This window comes from Rhincodon typus, chromosome 14 (assembly GCF_021869965.1).
Source record: "Rhincodon typus isolate 14 chromosome 14, sRhiTyp1.1, whole genome shotgun sequence".
In the NCBI taxonomy this organism is placed as follows: Eukaryota; Metazoa; Chordata; class Chondrichthyes; order Orectolobiformes; family Rhincodontidae; genus Rhincodon; species Rhincodon typus.
This window is the reverse complement of record NC_063345.1, coordinates 39,669,739-39,694,139: the sequence shown is the minus strand read 5'-3', so window position 1 is coordinate 39,694,139 and position 24,401 is coordinate 39,669,739. Positions and strand designations below refer to the sequence as shown.

Below are 24,401 nucleotides of genomic sequence, written 5' to 3'. Positions count from 1 at the left end.
AGCCAAAATGCATAATATTTCAAAACTGAAAGAACTTTGGATGTTGCAAATCAGAAATTGCTGGAAAAGCTCAGGAAACCTACAGCATATGTGGAGAGAAATCAGAGTAATGTTTCAGGTCAAGTGACCCTTCCTTAGAACTGATGGTAGCTAGGAAAGTGTCAGTTTATATGCAGAAGATGGGATGGGAGGGAATAAGGAGTAAATGGTAGGCAGGGATAGAGCCCAAAGTCAGAAGAACAGTTGGACAGACAAAGGACTGGATAACAATCCAATTAGGAGGGGTGAATAAATTTAAGATACCATCCTGTTCCCTGGTCAACTTTTGTCTCAGGCTTGCTGCAGTGCTCCAGTGAAGCTTAGCGCAAGCTGGAATAACAGCACCTCGTTTTCCACTTAGGGGTCCTACAGCCTTCTGTACTCAATATCAACTTCAATCTTAGGGCTTGAGATCTCCCATGACCTTATCCCAAACCCCACACATCAGGCCTTGTTATCAAATGGTCCACTATTACACACACTGTTAGCAACCAATAGTTCCCATTAATAGCTATTCGCCCTCCTAGCCAGGTCATTACCCACTCCTTCATCCAACTGTTCCTCTTTCTTTGGGCTCTATCTCCACTTTTTTTACTCCTTACCACACCCCTGCCCCCCAACACTATCAACTGACAATTTCTTCACTACCATCATTCTGAGGAAGGGTCACTTGACCCAAAGTGTTAATTCTAATTCTCTCCACAGATGCTGCCAGGCATCCTGAACTTTTCCAACAATTTCTATGTTTGTGACACATAATATTTTGTTCTTCATGTCTGCCTTCAGAGGAAAACACAAGAAGTTCCGAAATAATTAACGTCCAAGGGTTTAGTGGGAGAGTGGAATTGAAGCAAGTCGATGTTAGTAAGAAAGTATTGGAGGAATTAATGGTACTGAAAATCTCCAGGAGCCATTGCCCTTTATCTTAGAGTATTGGTAGAGATAACTACCAAGATAATGAATACACTGGCGACCATCTTTCAAAACTCTGGTTGGAAGGCTTCAAATAATACCCCACAAGTTAAGAAAGGAGAGAGGAAACGGAACTACAAATCTATTAACCTGATATTATTAGGGAAAATACTAGGATATGGTACAATAGATATGATGCCTGGATATTTAGAAAATAATTGTATGATCACACTATTCACAATCTATATCAATAATTTGAATGGGAGGACCAACAGTAATGTTTCTAGTTTGTAACATGATACAAATCTTAGTGAGAATGTGAGTTGTGAAGAGCATGCAAAGAGGTCTCAAGGTTTAAACAGACTGAGTTAGTGACAAGAGCATGACAGATGGAATGCAATGTGGATATGTTTGAGGTCTTCCACTTTAGCATGAAGAACAAACAAATAGAGTACTTAGAGTCAAAGCTGTACAGCATGGAAACAGACCCTTTGGTCCAACTCATCCATGCTGACCAGATATTCTAATCTGGCCTAGTCCCATTTCCCAGCATTTGGCCCATATCCCTCTAAACTCTTCCTATTCATGTACTAATCCAGATGCCTGTTAAAGGTTTTAATTGTACCAGCCTCCACTACTACCCTGGCAGCTTATTCCAGACAAGCACCACACTCTGCATGAAAAAGTTACTTGGGTCCTTTTCAAATCATTCCCCTCACCTTGAACCTATGCCCTCCAGTTTTGGACTCCCCCACCCTATTAAAAACATTTTGGCTATTCACCTATCTATGCCCATATAAACCTCTATAAAAGGTCACTCCTTAGCCTCCGATGCTGCAGGGAAGAAAGACTCCAGCCTGTTCAGCCTCTCCCTATAACCCAGACTTTACAGTCCTGGAAACATCTTTGTAAATCTTTTCTGTACCCTCTTAAGTTTAAGAACATCCTTCCTATAAAAAAGGGTGACTGGAATTGTTTGCAGTATTCTAAAAGTTGCCTCACCAATGTACAGCTGCTTTCATGAATCATCACTTCTGGTCAAAGCACAGTTTAGCTCAGAATACCCTGAAAAGGACAAGACAAAAAGCTTTGAAAAATGTACCATATTTAGTAATATTCGAGATCATTGGTTATATTGTACCTGCCACAGCTGAATAGCTGGAGGCAGTGAGAGCAGTGGTTGAGAAATTGGCAAAATGGTGACTTTGTACACTTTTCACAGTACTTCTGCACTTGAGAACATAGGACAATAAATTTAAGTCTAAATATGTGGGAGGGTAGATCATTGGATTGTTTGTTATTAATACCAAGAACCATAGAATGTTCACGGCTACATGTGTAACATGCTACATTGACCAATCTGAGAGATTGGTCAGAGGTGTGGTGTGAAAGGGGATTATTTGACCTTGCTCACTAGGTGACTCACTACCAGAAAAACCAGAAGCTGGGAATTACTCTTTCATCCCATTGCAGGTGGTCCATTAATACTTTCTGCTCAAAAGCAGGCTGGCTATAATGAACTTGCACAGTATTGATTGGATCCACACTGAGCACTGAAGTAGTTTGCACCATGGACTTCACTCATCTGCATGGTACAATCATGCTTGGCATGGTTCCACATTTGAAAATTACCACAGGCTTTACATTCATTCTTAGACTTTGCTGCCTTTTAACTTCACGAGTCCTGTCTCCTCATGATTTGTTGTTTTCACTAGGACTGCATACAGACTTTCCACACCACAGTTGGACTTCTAGGCATATCAAAATTCTTGGAGCTTCATCCCTGTTACCAGTGTGATTTAATGACTACTTATGTTCTTGCCACTGGTCTGGTGATAAATTGATGAAAATCTGTTAATTTTGACATTGAGTTCTCAGTAGTCTACCAGCAATTTGATCTTCTGTACAACACAAAGCTGTTTTGTTCCAAAAAGTGAATACACCAATTAATTGGTCACCTGAGGTCTTCCTGTACTGAGGGTTTGGTTCAATTCACTTAAGTGCCTATACACACACACAATGCATTTTCCAGATGATGCAAACATTCTGATGATTGAGGACTCCTTCTCAAGTTCCATCAAAATGCTTCTCAAAATCACAGTCACTGGTCCCTGCTCTGATGATGCATCTGGTTTTTTGGGCATATCCTTCTTCTCTCATTAATGCACTAACTTTCACTAACATTGAATTCCTTCACTGCAACAGTTATTTGATGTGTTACAGCTTTTGGTTTGAAAGCAGCTTTTACTTCCTTACTTTCATTGGAGGATCCAATTCTGTTTATCATTTATTATGCTATGAGCACAGATCTGCTCTGCATGGATGTATCTTAAAACATTGTAGGAATTCTGTGTATTCAGATGCACAGTGTGGAAACAGGCTCTTTGGCCCAACAGGTCCACACTGACCCAGAGTATCCCACCCAAGCTGCACATCCCTGAACACTATGTGGATTGGCCATGCTAAAATTACCCCTGGGAGGAAACCCACACAGACACGGAATGTGCAAACTCCTCACAGACAGTTGCCCAAGGGTGGAATCGAACCTGGGTCCCTGGCGGTGAGGCAGCAGTGCTAACTGCTGAGCCACCAGTAATTTTGTTCACTTAGGTTGCAGGAATAATCGCGAAAGCAAGATCCTAATCAAGTTTAAAAACCTAGTGGATATATAGGCATAATGTGAAAAGAAAAAAGTCTAAAAGTCATGAGGTAAAGGCACAGGAATGGATGCATGATGTCAGCCCACAAGAACATGATGATTCAGAAAGCTAGTTTGAGAACCATCACATGAATAATTGAAATGGTTTTGAAAATCAATTGAGAAGGCACCATTTTAAATTTTATTTTGGAGATAAAAGATTTAAAATCATGTCCCTGTACCATTTCAAAAATGGTGCAGGAAGGGATGTCATTTTCACACATTATCCATGACTGAGAGCAATGGCATAACAATGTGTCATTATAGCTACATGCTCCTCCTGTGTATTATAATTAGAACTGTTCAGTAAAGAGATGTCAATCAAACTCAAGGTAGTGAATACCTTCCGGAGATAGGACCGTATTTTCTGAGCAACAATGTTTCACACATCCTACTAACTGCAGAGATAATTGTCCCAAATGTCCTGAGGAGCAGTAATCACTGTTGGATTGCCTTTCCACTATTTTTTATTAATAGTGAGGTCGCACATTTCTAACCAGGAATTCTGACCCTAGCTTGGTCAGTAACGCAGAAAATTCCTGAAATTAACATGGTTCTTTCATCATGCAAGATCATTGGTGAAATAATCTTTGTATCCTTGCAGTAGCTGTGTGCCATGTTCTTTTAATCTGTGTTGTGCATGGATTGTAGCGGTTCAAGGATGCAGCTCACCATCACCTTCTCCAGGGTGACAAATGCTGTCTAGTCAGTCAACACCACCCATGATTTAATTAAAACTAACTCTCCAGCAGCACTCAGCAGCTGTGAACAGGCAAGTGTGTAAGTTAAGCACAAGGTTCAGTGGCAGTTGGTTAAGGGGTTAGGGTGCTAGAAGTGTAGGGCAAGTAGGATACCAAGCAGGCAGAATTCCTTGTGCCAGCATGCCTGGTGGGTAGTATGCTGGGTAGAGTGCCAAATACATTGAGTACCAGGTAGATAGGCTAAGTAAGTGATGGAGTGTTTAGGATAGTTTATGGCAGGAGGAGTGGAAATGCTGGGGGAAAATGGGGCTGGCAGGTTCTCAGGTCTGTGGTCAGCATGGTTGAACCCTGTTTGTTTAGTGGTATTTGGTCAGGGTTAGGCTAATCAGGGATCTGTACAGTGGAAAGGGCCAGCCGAGGTGTAGTTGGCTGAGCGTGCCGAAAGTTGGAGTGAGCTTAATAGTTACCCAGGATTTAGACTGTTTTAATTGTCTAACCCTTCCTGCATAAAGTCAACTTCAGGGAAGCAAATTCTGAATTCAGTATTTGAGATTATTTTGAAGCATTTGGGATGCAAAGGGATTCTTTTGCAGAATCTTCAGTTTCTCAGACAATTTCCAGTGATACATTCTGATCACAGCTGATCAGAACACCTTCAGCAAACACTATCATGGTGATCAGCTGCAAAAGTTTAAAAAGACCATGACTGATTATCTGCATCCAGCATATCCCTGAACAAGTATATTCTTTCTGCTCATTCCAGAGATAAACTAGGACTTTCCAAGAATGCAGTCTTAAAGGCAAACAGGTTGACTTGCTAGTCATTATACATAATGTCATACTGGTACAGGAAAAGCAAGAGACTAACATGTGAATCCATCTCTCAGCCTAGCATTAATATGGACATTGATAAACTAATGAATTCATGTGAAACATGTCAACTCCACTAACCTCAACAATTGACAGAATCTCTCCTTCCACACAAGGTTCTTGAGCTGAGGGGCAAGATTATAGTTGATGGCTTCCATGACCATTGCCTCTGATGACTGATTATTTCACCAAATTCTCTTTGGTACAAAAAAATACCAAAGATACAAGCCTATTACGCTTAGTTAAAAGGAGACAGCTGGGATTTAGCAATCAGCCTCCAGATTACTACATGTGACTGGAGACAGTTAAACTGCCTGAAGTTGGCCTCCCAGTGAAAGAGCACAAAGCCAGAGCTCCAGGCAGGTCTAGTGGCCCTTTCTGGAGCAGGAACATTTGCACATCAAGCAATAGAAGGGTTTCCCCTCAGGGTTGTGCTGGCAAAATAATTTAGTTAGATTAAAGTTGTAGAGGGAGCCTCTATTTTCAAATGCCCTCTTCCTTACTTCCCTATATTACAGATTATAGCTCAACTGACAGCCTATAGTTGGCCCTTCCACCATCCTTAATTGGTTAGTGATCCCTCCTTTGAATGTTAATTATCTATTCCACTTAAATCTGAAGTCTCACTCTCCTGCCCCACACTCTTAGTCACCTTCTTCATCTTATCTTAAGATATGTGGTCATGATTGGCTCATGAAAGGGCTATGGACCACATGACCATCAACATCCAGATATGTGAGAAAGGAAAAGTTGTCCAGAGTACAAGCAGCATTTTCCTGCTAGATAAAGGTACAGAATACTAATAGACCGATGTTAGTAGATTTTTGTACATAAAAAGACAAATTGGAATAATGAAATAGTGTACTAAGAGGAGGTTGAGGTAGAAATCACCATGATTTTGTTGAATAGTAGAGCAGGTTCTAGGGCCCAAAAGGCATCTACCTGCTCAAACAGTTGAACTAGTAATAACCAAGTTGTCTGGTGAAGGACAGAACACAGGCAAGTTAGTGTTGGACAATGGGGAACAATGATGAAACCAAAATGAGAAATAGAAAACAAAAACGTTCTCAGGTAGGAAATGATTGGTCTACAGCACAACTCAGTGGCCAGACCTTGCAACTGTCTGCAATCTCAAAGTAGTTAGTAAATTTTTACAATCACTCAGGCAGCAGTATTATCAAGGAAGCGGAGATTTATAGGGTACCTTTAAGTCCATCATACAAGTGCCAGCTCTCCATAAGAGCAATTCTCCCCATACCTCTCCATTTTTTCTTTATAAATTGTCTACTTCTCTTTTAGAAGCCTTAATTGAACCAAACCTCACTGGCCTCAGGCAGACTATTCCAGATCCTATTTATGTAAACATTTTCCTCAGGTCTTCATTCCTTTTCCAAGATAAATTAAATCTGGTTCACAGCTTTCCACCAAAAGGAACAGTTTCCCCATTTGGAAGTTGTCTAGCTTCCCTTAGGATTTAAAAACCCTGAGGCCCTCTTCTTTTCCAAGAAGATTAGCCAAAGTTCTTCATCTTCAAAGCCACTCTAGTAAGTCTTTTTGGCATCCTCTCTAATGGCTTCTTGGAGTATGGTGCCTAGAGCTGGACAAAAACTCTAGTTGTCAATGGAGGGTTTTGTACAGGCTCAGTTAATTTTGTAGTATATGCCCCTATTTATAAAGCCTATGCTTTCTTAAATCATTCTCTCAACCTACCCTACTAACTTCCATAATTTGTGCATACAACCCCCAAGTTCCTTTGGTCTTGAACACCATTTAGAATAGTTACTCTTTATTACATATTGTTTCTTCTTACCAAAAGAAAACATCCCAAACTGCTCCAAACTAAATTTAATCTGCTGTTAATCCACACACTGTACAGCCTACCTTGGACTTCTTGAAATACTTCACAACTAAAGAGTTAGTATTTGCTGAATGTGCAGTTAATGAGCAACCACATTCTGCATATCATGCTAGTGGTGACTGTACCACCAGTAACTGAGGTGACTGTGCCTTAACATCTACTCACTGGGATCTTCTCACTGAGTAGTTCCAGTCCATCAGCCACAGCTGCATTGAAGAGGTGACACTAGCTCTGCCTGCCAAGAGAGCATTTCACGGTTTTCTCTGTACAGAAAAAAGCAGAATGGAAATTCCTATGTATTTGCCAGTATAGTAACCTTCTCCAAAATTAATTACTCCAAAAATTTTCTGCAATAAACTTTATCTCCGTTTGTCAGCCCATTCTAACAGCCTGGCTATATCATCTTAGTATTTGTCTTCCTGACAGTTTACACTTCAAGTTTTGACTCATCTTCAAATTTTGAAATTGTTTCCTATGTACCAAAGTCTAGGTCATCAATACAATCAAGAAAAGCAATAACCCATGAAGGACTGCACCAAATCTTTCTGCAGTCACTAAAACATTCTTATCTTGCTAAGTGCTGTTTATCAACTGAAGTGTTAATTTTATCTCCACAGACCTGCTGGCTATTTGCAGAATATCATTTTAATTTTATTCACAATGATTTGATACCTGTTGGCATAAATCTTCCAGTTGATGTTGGATATCCTCTTTCTGACATTGACTGGATAAAAAAATTATCACCCACCTTCCTCCAGGTTTTCTGGCTAATCATCCGATGGAGAGACCTGCAAGATTCAGTGTAGAAATCCTCAAAAGAGACATCAAATGAGGGAATCCACAGACACCACACTTCCTGATTTAGCACCAGCCAATATATTTTGCTAAGTAAAGGTTAGATATCTGAATTGTGTTAGAGTCAGGAAAGAAATCATGACCAAATCTATTTCATAAGTGGACAAGTCATGAAAAGTGACAAATCTGTTGCAGTAAACTTGCAGCAACGGAAACAAACATCAATTAATTTTTTTTACTTACTGCATGAAATAAAGTGTTAAAGTGATCTAACCTCAATAAATAGCTAGTGATGATTGAGAAAAGCAAAATGCTTGCAAGGATAGGCTGTTCTGTGAATTCACTATTGTAAATTATTGATACAAAACAGTTTTTATATTTCTACATGGGCCACACATCCATAATATATATTTCAGAACAACCAGAAGGCTGAAAGGAAGTGCATTCACTTTGAAAATCTGTATTCTGGCTGCCTCACTATAAGATAAATTATATAAATGTCCCTTCAAGCCACTATTGTTAAATTAGGTTTTGTCTTTGTCATTACTTCTATTTTAATTCCAGATATTGCCCAATCAACATTTAATTAATCCACAAATGTTATAGATTAGTAAAAATAGCATGATAAGTAGTTAACTATCTCAAGCTGTTGAGTTGCCTTGCCTAGTCTTATCAGCTGGGACACCTGGCAAGAATGGATTCCTGATCATTTTAATCTCATCTATGATAGGCAATTGTCAAGTTTTATCAGCATCGGAGCTCACTTAAAGTTGTAATGAAAGCTTATTGTCAGTAAGTCTCAATAATGTCCCCTCATAAATCTTTAAACTAGGCTGCAGGTAAGGCGGGGGTCAGGGGAAGGAAGGAAAGAGAGTTTTGGGAGAAGAGGGAATTTCCATAGCACAGGATTTTAAAAATTATATTTTCTGACACCTCAATAAATTTTATGTTTTAAGATATGCTTAAAGGGTTTAGAGAATTAGAAAAGTGGGCTGATAAAACAACAGGGTAGATGAGGGAAGTGGGTAGGTTAGTAGTTGGGTCAAAGAGAGTTGTTGGATTCAGAGGAGGACTTGGGGAATCAAACAAAAAGTTGGGGTCAGGGAATGTGAGGAGAGTTGGGGGATGAACCTTATCAACCTTTTTGGATGGAAGAACTTGTTAAGTGTGTACAAATAAATTCTGATTCAGTATGTGGATGTACCTGCTAAGGAAGGTGCAAAGCCTGACCTATTTTTGGCAAATAAGGCTGTGCATGTGATGTGTCATCAGTGGGGGAGCACTTTTGAGACCAGTGACCATATTTCTAAATGAATAGAAATAGTGATGGAAAAGGATAGACAGGATCTAAAAGTTAAAGTTCTAAATTGGAAGAAGGCCAATTTTAATGATATTAGGCAAGAACTTTCAAAAGTTGATTTTGGTGGAAAGGGGAAAGGTGGGAGTAGGGCAGTTGTTTGCAATCTCCCGAGTACCAGCCTACATGTCTTCAGACTTAAGTCAGGCCTTGTAGGATTCCATTGCTGTCACAAGTTTGCATGCTGGCAGCAACTACAACAGCTCACTGGCCCAGATCCTGAAGAACTGTTTAGCCACTTGACTGAGGCTTTGCTGTGAACTGCCTCAGTGGCCTTTCCTAGGGTCCCTGTGCTCAGGATCTACCTTGCATGAGGCTCAGATTGTCTACACTTAAGTGGTGTTCCCCAAGTTTAGTTGGACAGGTGAGGGAGTTCACTTCCATTGCAACTTCCTATTCTCCACTTGCTGCATTTTCTAATAAAAGGCCAGCTGCTGTACCTGTTTGAATTCCAGTTGGACTTCAGCTCAGCAGGCACTTCTGTATGGGTACATCATTAATCCTACATACCAAATGGTCTCTCAGCATCTTATTCAGGAGTAACCAGTCTTCTCAACCTCAAATTCCAGCACAGATTGCCCCAGTTCTCTAATAGCTGAATAGAGAAGGTAGCATCTCAGGATTAGAGAAGGTTTGGTGCCATAATATTCCTTAACCAGCCTTGTCAACTCTTGGAAGGTTTTAGTTTCTGGTGCCTCAGGGAAAGTCAAGCCCCTTAACCAAAAATACTGCAGTTCCACAAGCAGCCAGAAGGATTACTCATTGTTTTTCATCTGCCCCAATATCATTTTCCTGGAAAATATCACATTCTTTCCATATACTGGGTCCAGTCTTCAACAGCAGGATCAAATGAGGCATGATGCTAGAAATGCTTACCCCAAGCTCCAAGGTAAAAGTTGCAGGCAAATATTTTTCAAGCAGATCTTGTTTTCTCCCATCACCACTAAAACAACTGCACAGAGATCAGTGTCCCATCACCAAGTCACTCTTTATTTACTAATGTACAGTACTGTGACCAGCCAACTCAGTCAGTCCTCAACTGAGGAGACTCTAATTTCCTGGTTATATTGGTCAGCCAAGGCTAACAAACCCAATCAACAACCTCACAGTCAACGAGGTCCACCCAGTTCCATTCACGACAATGTTTGAGATGCCATGACGTACAAGGCTATGGGCCAAATGCTGGAAAATGGGATTGGAGTAGTTAGGTGGCTGTTTTTGGCTGATGCACTCAATGGGCCGAAAGGCCAATTTTTTGTTCTATGGGCCTCTATGAATTGGAATTAGAATTAGCTTTATTGTCACGTTCACGCGAATGAGTGCTCTGAAAAGCTTGCAATGTCGCTGCTCATGGCGCCATCTTAGGTATAAGATACCTAGGTACTGATACTCAAGTATTTAGGTACATACTTGAAAGAATAATAAATAAAGTCCAGCATAAGAATACAAAGGTTTTCAACAGTACTTGAATTTTTCAAAATCCAGCACAAGAATAACATTTTTTAAAAAATTACTCGAATTGCAGACCTTTTCACCAAGTCCGTGCCAATACCAAGCCTCCAAACCACAATGGGGCAAGTCTCCAGACCACGCCGGCTTCCAAAACTCAAGGCCTCGCTTCCAGTCTGCAAAGGCCTTGCCTCCCCCGCAATGGCCGCCAGTCTGGGACTCACCTCCCCGCAATGTCCTCCAGTCTGGGACTCACCTGCGCATGATGGCCTCCACTCTGGGACTCACATCCCCACGATGGCCTCCAGCCTGGGACTCACCTCCCCATGATGGCCTCTGGCCTGGGACTCTCATCCTCACGATGGCCTCCAGTTTGGGACTCACCTCCCCGCAATGGCCTCCAACCTGGGCCTCATCTCCCCGTGATGGCCTCTGTTTCGGGAATCACCTCCCGATAATGGCATCCGGTCCAGAACTCACCTCTCATGATGGCCTTTGGTCCAGGACTTGCCTCCAGGACTCACCTCCTGTGCTGGCCTGATTGCAGACTCACCTCCAGAACTCACCAGCGACATCCCCTGGTCTGGGAGTTGCCTCCTCCTTTCTCTCTGGGTAAGTTTGGAAGATGAAAGTTTGGGAAGAAAAGAAAAACTGCAGAAAAGAGGAGAAAGAAAGAAAAGGTACTGGTGGAGGAGAGGAGCTCCGGCTGGAGCGTCCTACTCTGCCACCATCTTGCAGGTGTACTTGACTTGATGACTTTGATGATGAGGAGATTCAGAGGTGGCTGAACCTTCCACCTCTAGCTCACCTGCCACTCTCAGCGTTGTGGAATTCAAGAAGGGGAGGGTGCATGTCTGGGCCATCTAGATAGAAATGTTCTCAAAGTCACCCAAACAATTGGCCAAGGTCAACAGTCTCCACTGTTAGGCAGGGTCCTTCCTACCCTGTTGTAGAACATAGAAATGCACTGAGACACCGTGAGAGAGCAGAAAGAAGAAAGAGAGCAGCTAGGTGTCATGGGTGACATATGACTGTAAATAAGTTTCCACTTTGTAAATACATCTTAACTTTCACCATCAGCTTTCTGTTTGGGTCCCAGTCTAGCCACACTTACAACATTGCAGATTCAGAGTGTTTATCAAGCTTTGTTATGATCTGTTGCAAGGATCACAACCTCACCCTCCTGCAAGCATTACCCTTGCATCTGGCACACAGTGGGCAGTCAGATTCTTCTCATAGCAGCAGGAGAGCAGGAATTGGGCCAGAAGGTAAACATTGGAGTGCAGTCTTGTGAAGTACAGTGAAAAGCAATCTTGGGAGAAGCAACTGAGTAGTGGTGTGGTGAACAATGCTTAGCCACAGTGTGGCTCAGAAGCTGGGGACTGTTCATGTTTTATATACTAGAGTACAACCATTGCAAACTAGTGGAATCCAGTCTCAGAAGTAGGTCAGATCAACTGGAAAAGATGATTAGGCGTGGGAGCAGATTTGTAGGAGATCTGGATTGTATACCTATTGAACGAAGATTGTAGACATAGGATTCAGCTGGAATACAGCTTCTGTTAACCGGGGATCATACTAGCACCAAGAAAGAGAGAGGGTGAAATTCCTCATGAGGGAAACAGAGATTTAAAGTGCTTTTATGAATCACAATGATCACTTTCATCTGGGTGAGTTGCTGAGAAACATGCGGCATCTTTTTTGGTTTACCTGCCATTTAATGTGCAGTTTATGCTATGTGGGGCCACAGTTTGTGTGTTAATCCATATTTACCTTGTGTTAATTCTTGATGTTAGAGTATAACCTGTATACATGTTGTACAGTGTTTTACTTTTCTAGCTTGCATATTTGATCAAAACAGTGGAATATTGCAACTTTATTTTCTTAGTAAATTGGAGATTTCATAAAATGTCTACTTGCACAAGACCAATTAGCGATGAAGATTAAATACTGACCCTTCCAGCAATATATTGCATCCCATCAAAAAATGTAATAAAAGAGAGAGAGGGAGTAGACCACCATTGCTTCCAATTTGTCACAAATTGTTCCATGATCGCATATTTAATTGAACGCAGTGAATGCAACCTCAATTCATCATTCATCAGCAATCCCACATCTTACCTTCCCTCTGTTACTGATCATCACAGTGTCATCGTAGTCACAATTCTAAAAGAAACACCAGTAGGGAACAAACGTTGCAAATCAAAATTATGAATCAACCATTGTCATGTTGCTTGGTTACACGGCAGATCTCTCATCACTTGGTCTGTAAATGAGTCTGCAAATTGGATTCAAGAGACTGCATTGATTTCTAGTTTTTAATAATGAGAAATAAGAAACTTGTCGACAAAATATTTATTCAACAAACAGAGATTTTTGGAGAAACTCAGCAGGTCTGACAGAAACTGTGAAGAGAGAAACATGTAAAGAAACATTTATTTATACTTGATAAAATGGGCATAATATTGCCTAAGGCCATGATATTGCTATGATGAATAGCATATGTTTTAGACTAATATAAGCTGATGACAGAGGTCCCAAAGTAGCAATCAGAAACTTACTATGCAGCACATACAGGTCACAGCCTGAAACAATATCATTACTGACAATTATTTGTATATAGGATTTCCATTCACCATACATATGGGTGTGGGATGTGAATGGCTCTTATAGCTCATCAATTTTCCATGGTGCTGTTGCTGGCTTTAATAGCTGATGCATCAATCAATAACACCGTGATTAGTAAACCCACCCTTTTGAAATTTAATTCAAGTCAAACAGCAAAAGACATTCTATATAGCAACTGAAATTATATGATTTATTTTATTGACAAAGCATTTTTTTCCAACTGCAGAATAAGGTCAACCATTTGCACTCAAAAAATATTTTACAGTACACCAAGCTTACAAATATACAGATGCATAAAGATTTGTGTACATGGTTATACATTACAAGTAAATTGGAGCCTTTACGTTAAACTTTATTTACAAATGGCACAAAACCCAGGCGGAGAATAGCAGGATACGGAGCATGAGCAGGCAGACAGGATTAGTTTAGAACAGCACCATGGTTGGCGCAGGCATGGCAGGCTGAAGGGCCTGTTCCTGTGCAGTTCGGGGTTCTATAATAAGAACACAATCTCTTTTTTTGGCACTCTGCTAAATATTGAAAACTCCCAGCTACAACAAGGATTAGATGCAGAATAATAACTTCTCCATGGGACCAGAGGGTTTGAGCCATAAGGAGAGGCTGGGGAGGTTGGGACCTTTTTTCACTGGAGCATAGGAGATTGAGGGGTGACCCTATGGAGGTTTACAACGTCATGAGGGGCATAGATAAGGTGAATAGCAAAGATCCTTTACCTAGGGTGGGGGAGTTCAAAACTAGGGGAACTATTTTTAAGGTGAGAGGAGAAAGATTTTAATGTGACCTGACGAGCAACCTTTTCACACAGAAAGTGGTTCATGTGTGGAATGAACTGCCAGAGGAAGTGGTAGATGCAGGTACAGTTACAAAATTTAAGATATTTGGATAGGTACATGAATAGGAAAGGTTGCCTGGGCCAAACACAAGGAAGTAGGACTAGTTTAGTTTGGGAAATTTGGTCAGCATGGATGAGTTGGACCAAAAGGTCTGTTTCTTTTCTGTATAACTCCATGACTCTATGATACACGATCCTATCAAGCATTACCAAGGCAGTTATGGGATGAGTTAGATACTGGGTAAAATCCTTTTTGTAATGTGGCTTAACCCCAATCCCAGAACAATATCCCGACAGCATGAGGGAGAGATTTTTGCTCTAAAGCAGCTTCAGAGGGAGATCAGCAATGTGTTGAGAAGTGCTGAATTCAGGGTGGTTTTGTTCTGCCTGTATGTGGAATGTACAAAATTACTTACACGTACATTTCTTCAAATAAAAGTAACACATTTTGGGAGGAGAACCTAAGCCAGAAACATGTGACTCTTCTGCAATTGATGCAATAATGTGTTTGAACGCAATCCATCTGTGTTTATTACATAGCTATTTATAATCCGATTAAACATATTTAGCAAATCATCTTTCTTGAAGGTCCTGTTAAACCTCTGACAGCAGTTTACTTTGTATCTCTGCAGGCGTTAGACAAGAAACTTTCACTCAGATTGTAACTCAGAACTAAAGATGAATCTACTGTGTTCCTTTGGCTTTTGTCAAAAAGCAGCTAAACATACCAGAAAGAATAAATTCAACAGAAAACACAATTGACTTAGGAATTACATCATACACAATTCACCATGTCTTCATGCCTTGTCTTGGTTTATCCAAGAGGTAAAGTATATGCCTTATTATATAGGCTGGTTAGAATATGAGTGGCAGGGATCTGACATGTGGTTACCTGAGAGAACACAGAATAAGAAAAGTAATACACAACAGGAATATTTCCCTTTTACCCTTCCCCCTGCTCCGTACCCCATGTGAAATTAAGTAAAACAGAGACATTTTACAATGCCACTGGGAAAACAATTTGAAATCTCTGAAATGTAGGTTAATAATTCATATTATTCTTTTATGCAATTTGGTCAAGGGTAATTGTCATAGTTTTAACATGTAGAACCCGATCTTCCAAAAAATTTCACTTAATCATGTCACAAGACAATAAACACTTTCTTCCAAATCACGTTCATGCAGCTCTCAAAGGAGAAATGTTTCAAACAAAATGTCAAATGCTGCTAAATGTTTCAAAGAGAGAGCAAGAGATGCCTGTACATTTACTATTCTTTCTAGTTGTCCTTACTAAGTGTATTGTTTCAACTGCTGGATGGATGCAATTTAGGAATGCCCACTTAATATGGAGCTATCCACTGACATGCTGCTGTGAAGTTCCATGTAGTTGATCTCATTAATATACAAGACAGGAAGTCATATGTATTGAAGGATTCACTGTAGGAAATATTCCACTGCTGTCAATTATCTCTAGTGTTTTTGAATATGAAACAAAATACTATCGGAAAGAGATCACCACAGCAAGGGAGCATTTATTCCGTGTTTTGGAGACTTAATATTTAACTCTTTAATGAAATACACTTCCTTCATGCAGCACTTTCATCCCATCTCATTCTCTTATCTGAAAAACAGGGAGCGTTAAACCATGATGAGGGGTGTGGCTGGAAACAGCTATGACTAAGTTGTGTTGCAGGTTGTTCTGCCTGAGCTGACTGACACATGATTTAAGGATTATTAAGGGGTTACAAAAGTAGGTCCCATACTCTGGCATATTCCTCTGGAAACACAGCAGAACTCAAATGAATAGGCTGCAAACAGCAGGGATCTGAATACTCTGGGTACTTGAGCTTAAAGGTTAGTTTCTTGTGGACAAAGCTCATGCTCCCATTTACAAGGTCATTGGCAGAGCGAACAAGAGGAAGTGAAGAAGGGGTGGAGTAGAGGGCACAGAAAACACTGATACTGATTCCCATCGAAGTACACAATCACAATCTAGCATGTTATTAGCACTGGTATGTCTGTCCACACCAAGGCTGTTATGCTTAGCAACAGAGGTTGGGTTCACCTAGACCCCTGATGGTTAAAGACTTTGTTTAAAATTTTCAACAGGGAGCCTAAGTATACAAAGGCATGAGGAAGCCAGATTCCAGTGGCGGGATCCATCCGTCAGCTAACCACCATGATCCCCAGTCTCTGGTCCAAAGCTGATTAACTCTGCTTACGTTAATTAAAATGTGGAGGTGCCGGTGTTGGAGTGGGGTGGACAAAATCAGAAGTCAGACAGCATCTGGTTATGGTCCAACAAGTTTGTTTGAAATCACAAGCTTTCAAAGCGCTGCCCCTTCATCTGGTGAAGTACAGAAAAGCATACAGACAAAGAATCTATAGCCAGAGAGATCAAAAATCACACAAATGGTGTGAGTGGACTGTCAAATATTAAGTCTCTTCAGGTGATCAGAAGTGTCAGCCGGTGTGAGGAAAGTGTCAACAGCTGAATAGTAAGTGAAAGGGATGATTTATAATCCAATTAATTGAGGCAGCAAGATAATTACAAAAAATTAAAAATCAAGTTGTACTGGAGACAAATCAAACAGCTGGAACAACATGCTGAGGGTCTAACCAAAGTAACAAATAAACCAAATCTAATTAAGGTGGAGAGGTCATAACAAGTTATCAAGGTGATGGTGTTAAAACATGACAGTAAGGAACATTTTACAGATACAGAACACTATGGTGGGGTTACATGTAGTGCGACATGAACCCAAGATCATAATTGAGGCCGTCTTCATGGGTATGGACAATGGCTATCAGTTTCTGCTCGGCAATTCTGCGTTGTGTATCTCGAAGGCCACCTCAGAGGATGCTTACCCAAAGATCAGAGACTGAATATCCTTGACTGCTGGAGTGTTCCCTAACTGGAAGAGAGCATTCCTGTCTGGAGATTGTCATGCGGTGTCCATTCATCCATTACCGTAGTGTCTGCATTGTCTTGCCAATATACCATGCCTCGGGGCATCTTTGCCTACAGCGTATGAGGTAGGCAATATTGGCCGAGTCACATGAGGATCTGCCATGTATGTGGTGGGTGATGTTCCCACATGTGATGGTAGTATCCGTCTTGATGATCTGACAAGTCTTGCAGAGGTTGCCATGGCAGGGCTATGTGGTGTTGTGGTCAATGTTGTCCTGAAGTCTGGGTAGTTTGCTGTGAATGATGGTCTGTTTAAGGTTTGGTGGTTGTTTGAAGGTGAGAAATGGGGTGTAGGGATGATCTTGGCAAGATGTTCGTCGTCACCTGGACTAACCTGCCAAGGTCTCCATGCCTTAAGATTTTATCCTTAAAGTAATAACATTCTGGAATACATTCTGATTCCTTTTCCGAGTAGGCTTTAAACTATAATTCCTTTATCATCTCATCTTTTTATTGTAACTCCAATAATCTTTCAGAAAGTAAATACCTCTGTCTGATTCTCTACCGGCTTAGGTTTTTCCTTTATTATTTCATCAAACAGAGTGTCAGCTAACTGGACCTCAACTCTTTCATCTTTCTCTTTAGTTTTCCCTTCTTGTTTCAACTTATGGCTGTGGGCTCTTGTCACCACTCAGTCTGGAAAATTTCCAAAGTTATTTTCCTTTTAACTCTTCAGTGCAGCACAGTGGCTCAAGGGTTAGTACTGCTGCCTCACAGTGCCACAGAGACCTGGGTTTGATTCCACCCTAACGTGACTGTGTGGAGTTTGCACATTCACCCCATGTCTGTGTGGGTTTCTGCTGGATGCTCTGGTTTCTTCCCATAGTCCAAAAATGTGCAGGCTAGGTGGATTGGCTATGCTAAATTGCCCATAGCATCCAGGGATGTGTAGATTATGTGTGTTAGCCATGGGAAATGCAGGGCTGGAGGGAGAGGGTGGGGGAATGGGTCTGGGTGGGTGCTTTTCGGAGGTTCGGTGTGGGCTTGTTGGGCTGAAGGGCCTGTTTCCACACTGTAGGGATTCTATGAATTCTGTGGTTTTCTTTGGGCTTCTTCACTACAATGGGCATCACTCCCACCTGTGATCCAGCTATACCGTTTCCAAGAACAAACCGTATTCCTGGAGTAGCCAATTTTTCTATCACTCCCACTATCACTTCCCCAGTCTTGATTGGACTTTCTAGCCTTATCTTACACAGGGAAACACTAATTCGCTCTCCATTTATTCCACAGATGATCATTCCCTCAGGCAATATTTCAGAAGGAGTACAAATATTTTCATCACTTACTATTAGAGACTGACCAGCTCCTTTATCTGTCAATATTCTAACTTTTTTATCGACTCCCTGTTTTCTACCTGTGTAAACCTTTCACACGCAGGTGAAGTCTTTGAAAAGATCAGGCGCTATCTTACTATCCAGCCCGTGACTAGGCTGTGCACTCTCCTGCAGCTCCTTGGCTTCTTTTGGGATTTCCTTCATTACCTCAACTAATCCCATTGGTTTAGCATCTTTTACCACATTATTTTCCCAGTCCCTTTCTTAAACCACCAGCACTGTGACTTTATGTATCCCACCTTATTGCCCATAGCGTCTAGGGATAAAGTGAAAACACATGAGGGCTTTCACTTCTTTTCCACCCTCTTGGGTTTCTTTTTTCACATGTGGTAAACTGTTCCCAGTGATCTTTCTTTTCCCCACTTTTGCCCAGTGTTTCTTTCATTGAAAGATCTCCCTCTTTCTCAATTTGTATCCCTCACAGAATGAATTTGTTGTTGGAAGCTAGATTTCTATTTATGCACTAATGTGTATTCATCCGCCATCTCTGCAGCTCTTCTAGCTGTTTTAACTTTTTGTTCGTCAATATGAGTTCTTATCAATTCTGGAATTGAGTTGTTAAGCTTCTCCAGCAGGATGACATCTCTAAGATCCTCACACGTCTTTTCTATCTTTAATGCTCTCATCCATCTATCAAAGTTGCTCTGTTTAATTTTTTCAAACTCGATATAAGTCTGAACTGGTTCTTCCTTGCTTTTCTGAACTGTTGTCTATATGCTTCTGGTACCAAATCGTACGCACTCAAAATGGCCAGTTTTACTCTCTCACTCTCTTGACACCTCGTCTGACAGCACTGCAAACACCTCGCTCGCCTTGCCTCCCAACTTGCTCTGAATTAACATTACCCACAGAGTCTCTGGCCAGTTCGTCTGTTTAGCCAATTTCTCAAAGGAAATGAAAAAGGCTTCCACATCTTTTTCATTAAATTTTTGTAATGTTTTGGCATATTGGTATGTACCCCCACCAGGTCTTTGGCTCCAATGGGTTTGCTCATTGTCACCCACTACCTCATTAAACCTATTTTCTACCTTCATTTCCATCATTTTAAGTTGGCTATCCTGTCTAATTTGCAATTTCTGAAGTTCAAACTCTTTCTCTTTCTCCTTTTCTTTGCTCTTGTTTTCTATTTGTCATTCCTTTGCTTTTAACCGTAATTCAATCTGTTTCAATTCCCTTTCTTTCTCTAACTTCAGTGTTTTAAGTTCACTTTCTAACTCGAATTTTCTCATTTGCAGTTTAATTCTTTCTAACTCAACTGCACTTAACTGTTTCTCTAAATGCTTGACTAACTCCATTACAATTTCACGTTTCTTCTTGTCCCTAGTTAAGCCCAATTCTAGCCTGTCTGTTAATTCTAGAAGTGGTCACTTTTTCTGTCAGTCTAAACTTTCTTGGCATATTTGGGAAGCATCCTTGGCCCCCATAACCTATTTAGCAATGTTAAGAGTCATTTCCCCACTTTTGATTTAGCTAAAAATAAGCAACCTAAATTAAACAGACTATCCACTTCTCACTTAAGTTTTATTTAAAGATTTAGGACACTAATCCCCAAATTTGTTTAAATCTGCTGGGACCTTTCATAACCTAAATCTGTTCAAAACTGTCCAAATCTATTCAAATCCATACAAATCCATTCAGATCCTGGACACGAGCCGCCCATCTGTTATAAAGTGGAGGTTGACCCCACCTCTGAGAACTAAAATCAAAACACCCAAAGAGAAGGACCCCGCAGTATAATCTGTAAAAGGAGTGTGAAAATTGGTGTAATGTGCCTTTCAGCAACTTCTGGTGTTTACAGAAAATAAACCATTGACTCTCAATTTAAAATCAACAAATAACAATTTATTTATCTAACTCTAACAGTGAACAAACTAACTAAACTATTAACAAACCAAATAACTCCTTCTAACTACTAACTATTCCCAAATAAAACAAGATTCTAATGGTATGCTGTTCCAGTAAATACAAGCCCCACTTATGTAATATTAAAGAAACAGACTTCTGTCTCTCAAAATTACAGCTAGGTTATGTGTCTTCTGGAATGTTCTGTGCCTTCTCCATTGAATGTTCTGTCAGGAATGCCTTCTCCATTGATTCTTCTGTTAGGAATATTAACTAGTTGTGCCATTGGCACCTTTGATTTGGATGGTACTTTCTCTAAGACTTGGAGAAGACTGTGAGAGCCAAGGATTCTCTTGAGAGCTGAGAGCTACTAACTCTGGCAGATGGTAGTTTGCTCTCCTGTCTTTGTCCAACTTCCCTCTTCTTTTATACCCTTGATGATACAACAATTTCTTACAATAGGATTGGTCCTATGTTGTCAAAATCATCAGATTTAAATTTAATTGGTTTTTATATTCTAAGTACGTGTTTCAAATTGATTGGCCAAATTGAAAACTTGTTGTCTTGGTACCTAAACAAAACTGCTGTTTGGCCTGCTAACTGTATGGCCTTTTGATACAAATGTTTCAATTTGAATGCACTCTATGTACTTTTAAATTTTAAAGCTGCTCACAGGCATCTTGTTTAAATCTCTAAGCATAGAAAAAGTACAATCTTTTAAGGGGACCACGTATTTCTTTCCCCCCTAGCATTTTACAAATACCCATTTCTAAATTCCTGCCTCCCAATCCACATATACTCTACCCAACTTCGCAACAATATTGGCCCCTACTCGAAAGAGGTATTTATGTGCGTAAAGTTCATTGAATTTAAGAGTAATTATCAATCTTGGCTCAAGGACTGAAGTTACTAATGTGGAGTGAGATCATCTGATAAGTACTATACAGAAACATCTGAACTGCAACCTCTATAAATACCACACTATATCCTCGGATGAAAACTGGAACCACTTTACCAGGAGGACAATCATTGGAGTCCATACTTTTCCCCATCCAGGCAGAAATCCAGATCTGCCCTTTAAAAGGGTTAAAGTAATTGCTGCAGAATTAACACCATTATTGGGTTTCTTTCTGCTTCACTGCTGCCTGGCAAAACAAAACCACCTAACAATCAATTAAATCTTACCTGGTTACAGCGTGCTGCCCTTTAGTTTTACATTCACAATCCTATTTAAAATATGTGCTTAAATCTCCACCAGTAATGTTGCAAATGTTCCACAAGTGCTCTAATACCACCAACTTGTATGTAAAAGTGATTATCCCCAACAAACAAAATAATCTAACTACAAAAAAGAACTTTCCCCAGTGTCTCAAATTGCATTTACAGTTTTAAAACAGAGAAGAGCCTGAATATATGACAACGTTTTGTAATATGTTATTATTATTTGGAAACTCAGGTTCTAAAATGGACAAACCCATGAAAAACATTAAATTTGACTTGTGTTTGTATATTGCAAGTATCAAAAAGGGAGATGTAGTTATAGTTTCATTTTTCAGTATTTGAGTAGTGATGTCTTGTCAGGGTAGTGGGGAGAAAAGAAAATGCTGTTGATTAGGAATAAGGGCATTCCATGACACAGAGAGACAGACAGAAACATGTTCTTTTATTAAGATGGAACCATTTAGAAGAGCAGAGACCATGCAGGTTTCTTTCAGAGAGAGGGAAGTTATTCAGAGAGAAAAATGTCTGCCACAGGGGCAGTGCAGTTCAGGGGTCTCCTAAAAGGTCAGGGCAGAAGAAGAGAAATCCCGAGTGGCTTAATGTTAGTAAAAGAAAAGCTCTAGAAGCAGAAGGCTGTGAAAGAGAGTCTAAGGAACCCATATGAAGAAATAAGTAAGCTGTGTTAGCAGTTTATTTAAATGTCTCAGGAACAGACATTAATTAAAGAAGTCACAATTTGTGATTGCAGTTTGCTGAAAAGATACTAATTACAGTTAAGCCCACCATTTCAAATCATTTTTTTTTTCTATTTTGTAATAAATGTTTAGGTTCCTCTGTTAAAAATACAACAGCAGCTTCTTGTGAATATAATGATTGGCCACCATGGTAAACAAATTACAAAAATAAAATTTGTGATCCATTAAGCCAGGTTTTACTCTGGGATCTGACTTGTCTGGTATTAATATCAGGTGGGACCATAACATGTGGAATTCTCATCTACCTCCACAAAATGGCTAAGCAGCGAACAAATAGGGCAAAGCTAACAAGTAAGGCCATTATTTGGAAGGCACACAGCATATTTGTCCACAAATTATGTATATACTTGAAGTTAACATCTTGCAGGCTATGGGAGCAGCAAACAGATGGGACTAACTGAACTGATCTTTCAAAGATCTAACACAATCTCAATAGGCCACATTTTCTCCTGTTGTATATTGGAATTAGCATTTGCATTGTCTCAATTTATTATCTTAAAGATTAGATGGGGCATGGTTTAAGTTTAAGCTGATGCAAATTCATCAATGAACAGAAATATACAGATCACAAGTGATAAAAGTTGACAAGTGGCAATCCTGAATTCTACTCATCTGCCCTTCCTATTGCGACATAAAGTCCTAAATAGTTAAGGAACAGAAATGTTAAAAGAGAAATATACAGTTCCTACAGTGCGGAAAGATGCAATTGGCCTACCGAGTCTACACCAACCCTCTGAAGAGCATGCCATCCAGCCCCTATCCCCATAACCCCACATTTAGTATGGCCAATCCACCTAAGCTGTACGTCTTTGGACTGTAGGAAGAAACCCATGTAGGCACAGGGAGAAAGTGCAAACTCCACACAGAACAGTCACCCAAGACTGGAATCAAACCAGGGTCCACAGCACTGTGAGACATCAGTGCTAGCCATTGAGCCACTATGTCGAGCATAATGTGCAACCTCACAAAATGTTTATGGAATTGCCATTGCAGCTATCATTTGGTGCTAATTAATTGCTTTCTGAACACATACTTAGATGAATTTAAAAAAAAAAGATAAATTGGAAAATCCACATTAAAATTAAAAGTAAAGAATTTACCCACAATCCAAAGTTACATAAACTCATATATACTTTTCAATATCTGTTACTCACTCTACTTACATTACTGCATGCCTAAAGGCAGCTGGAAACATATTTTTTAAAACCCTGATTTTCCTGCAACATTATTAACTTCTGCCCATTGATTACATGCATTATTAAATCTATCCAAAATGCATATTCATTCATGAAATCAATGAGAGGGTTTTGTTAAGAGAATTTCTTTTCTAATATCTAATATTCCCAGAAAGCTAAACAGGTTATTTTAATGTTTATTGTTGATGCCCTACAATTGTCTTTGATATTATCCTGTAAAACAAATACTTTGTTTGCTAATTATATTTATTTCAAACTGGGATTGCTGCACAGTGTTAGTTTTACAGCTTTAATGTTTATGAAGTTATATCATATGATTTAATTTATATTGAGCACTGGCATGGTGCTTATTAACCTGCCTTTAGTGTATCTAGAAGAATGCAGCTGATAGTTAAACTTATATTCAAGGGAATAGGCAGTAACTGTACCTGATAGCTAATAACCAAAATGACTTTCTGATATATTAACCGGTATTTGGTATTGCTTTGTTCAATACCCAGAAATATGTACTACTATAAAACATACTTGTAAAATTGTCCTGTATTTTTTTAAAACAACCTGCGTGTCTGTCTGGTATATTGCTCTGTGCTGAGTGAATCTAGCAGCATCAGAGATATTATCAAGAGATAGGAGGAACTGCAGATGCTGGAGAATCTGAGATAACAAGGTGTAGAGCTGGATGAACACAGCAGGCCAAGCAGCATCATAGGAGCAGGAAAGCTGACGTTTCGGGCCTAGACCCTTCTTCAGAAATGGGGGAGGGGAAGTGGATTCTGAAATAAATAGGGAGAGAGTGGGAGGCGGATAGAAGATGGATAAAAGGAGAAGATAGGTGGAGAGGAGACAGACAGTTCAAAGAGGCAGGGATGGAACCAGTAAAGGTGAGTGTAGGTGGGGAGTTAGGGAGGGGATAGGTCAG

General features: G+C 40.1%; 1 long non-coding RNA gene across 1 annotated transcript in view; it reads right to left on the bottom strand.

Moving 5' to 3' along the window:
* Positions 1-10,248, bottom strand: part of LOC125484875 — a 63,207-nt gene extending 52,959 nt beyond the window's left edge. The window contains exons 1-3 of the long non-coding RNA XR_007263679.1: positions 10,107-10,248; positions 7,751-7,866; positions 7,244-7,341 (exon numbers count right to left, since the gene is read on the bottom strand). This is a non-coding gene — a long non-coding RNA (uncharacterized LOC125484875). The remainder of the gene's footprint in view (positions 1-7,243; positions 7,342-7,750; positions 7,867-10,106) is intronic.
* Between the last annotated feature and the right edge of the window lie 14,153 nt (positions 10,249-24,401).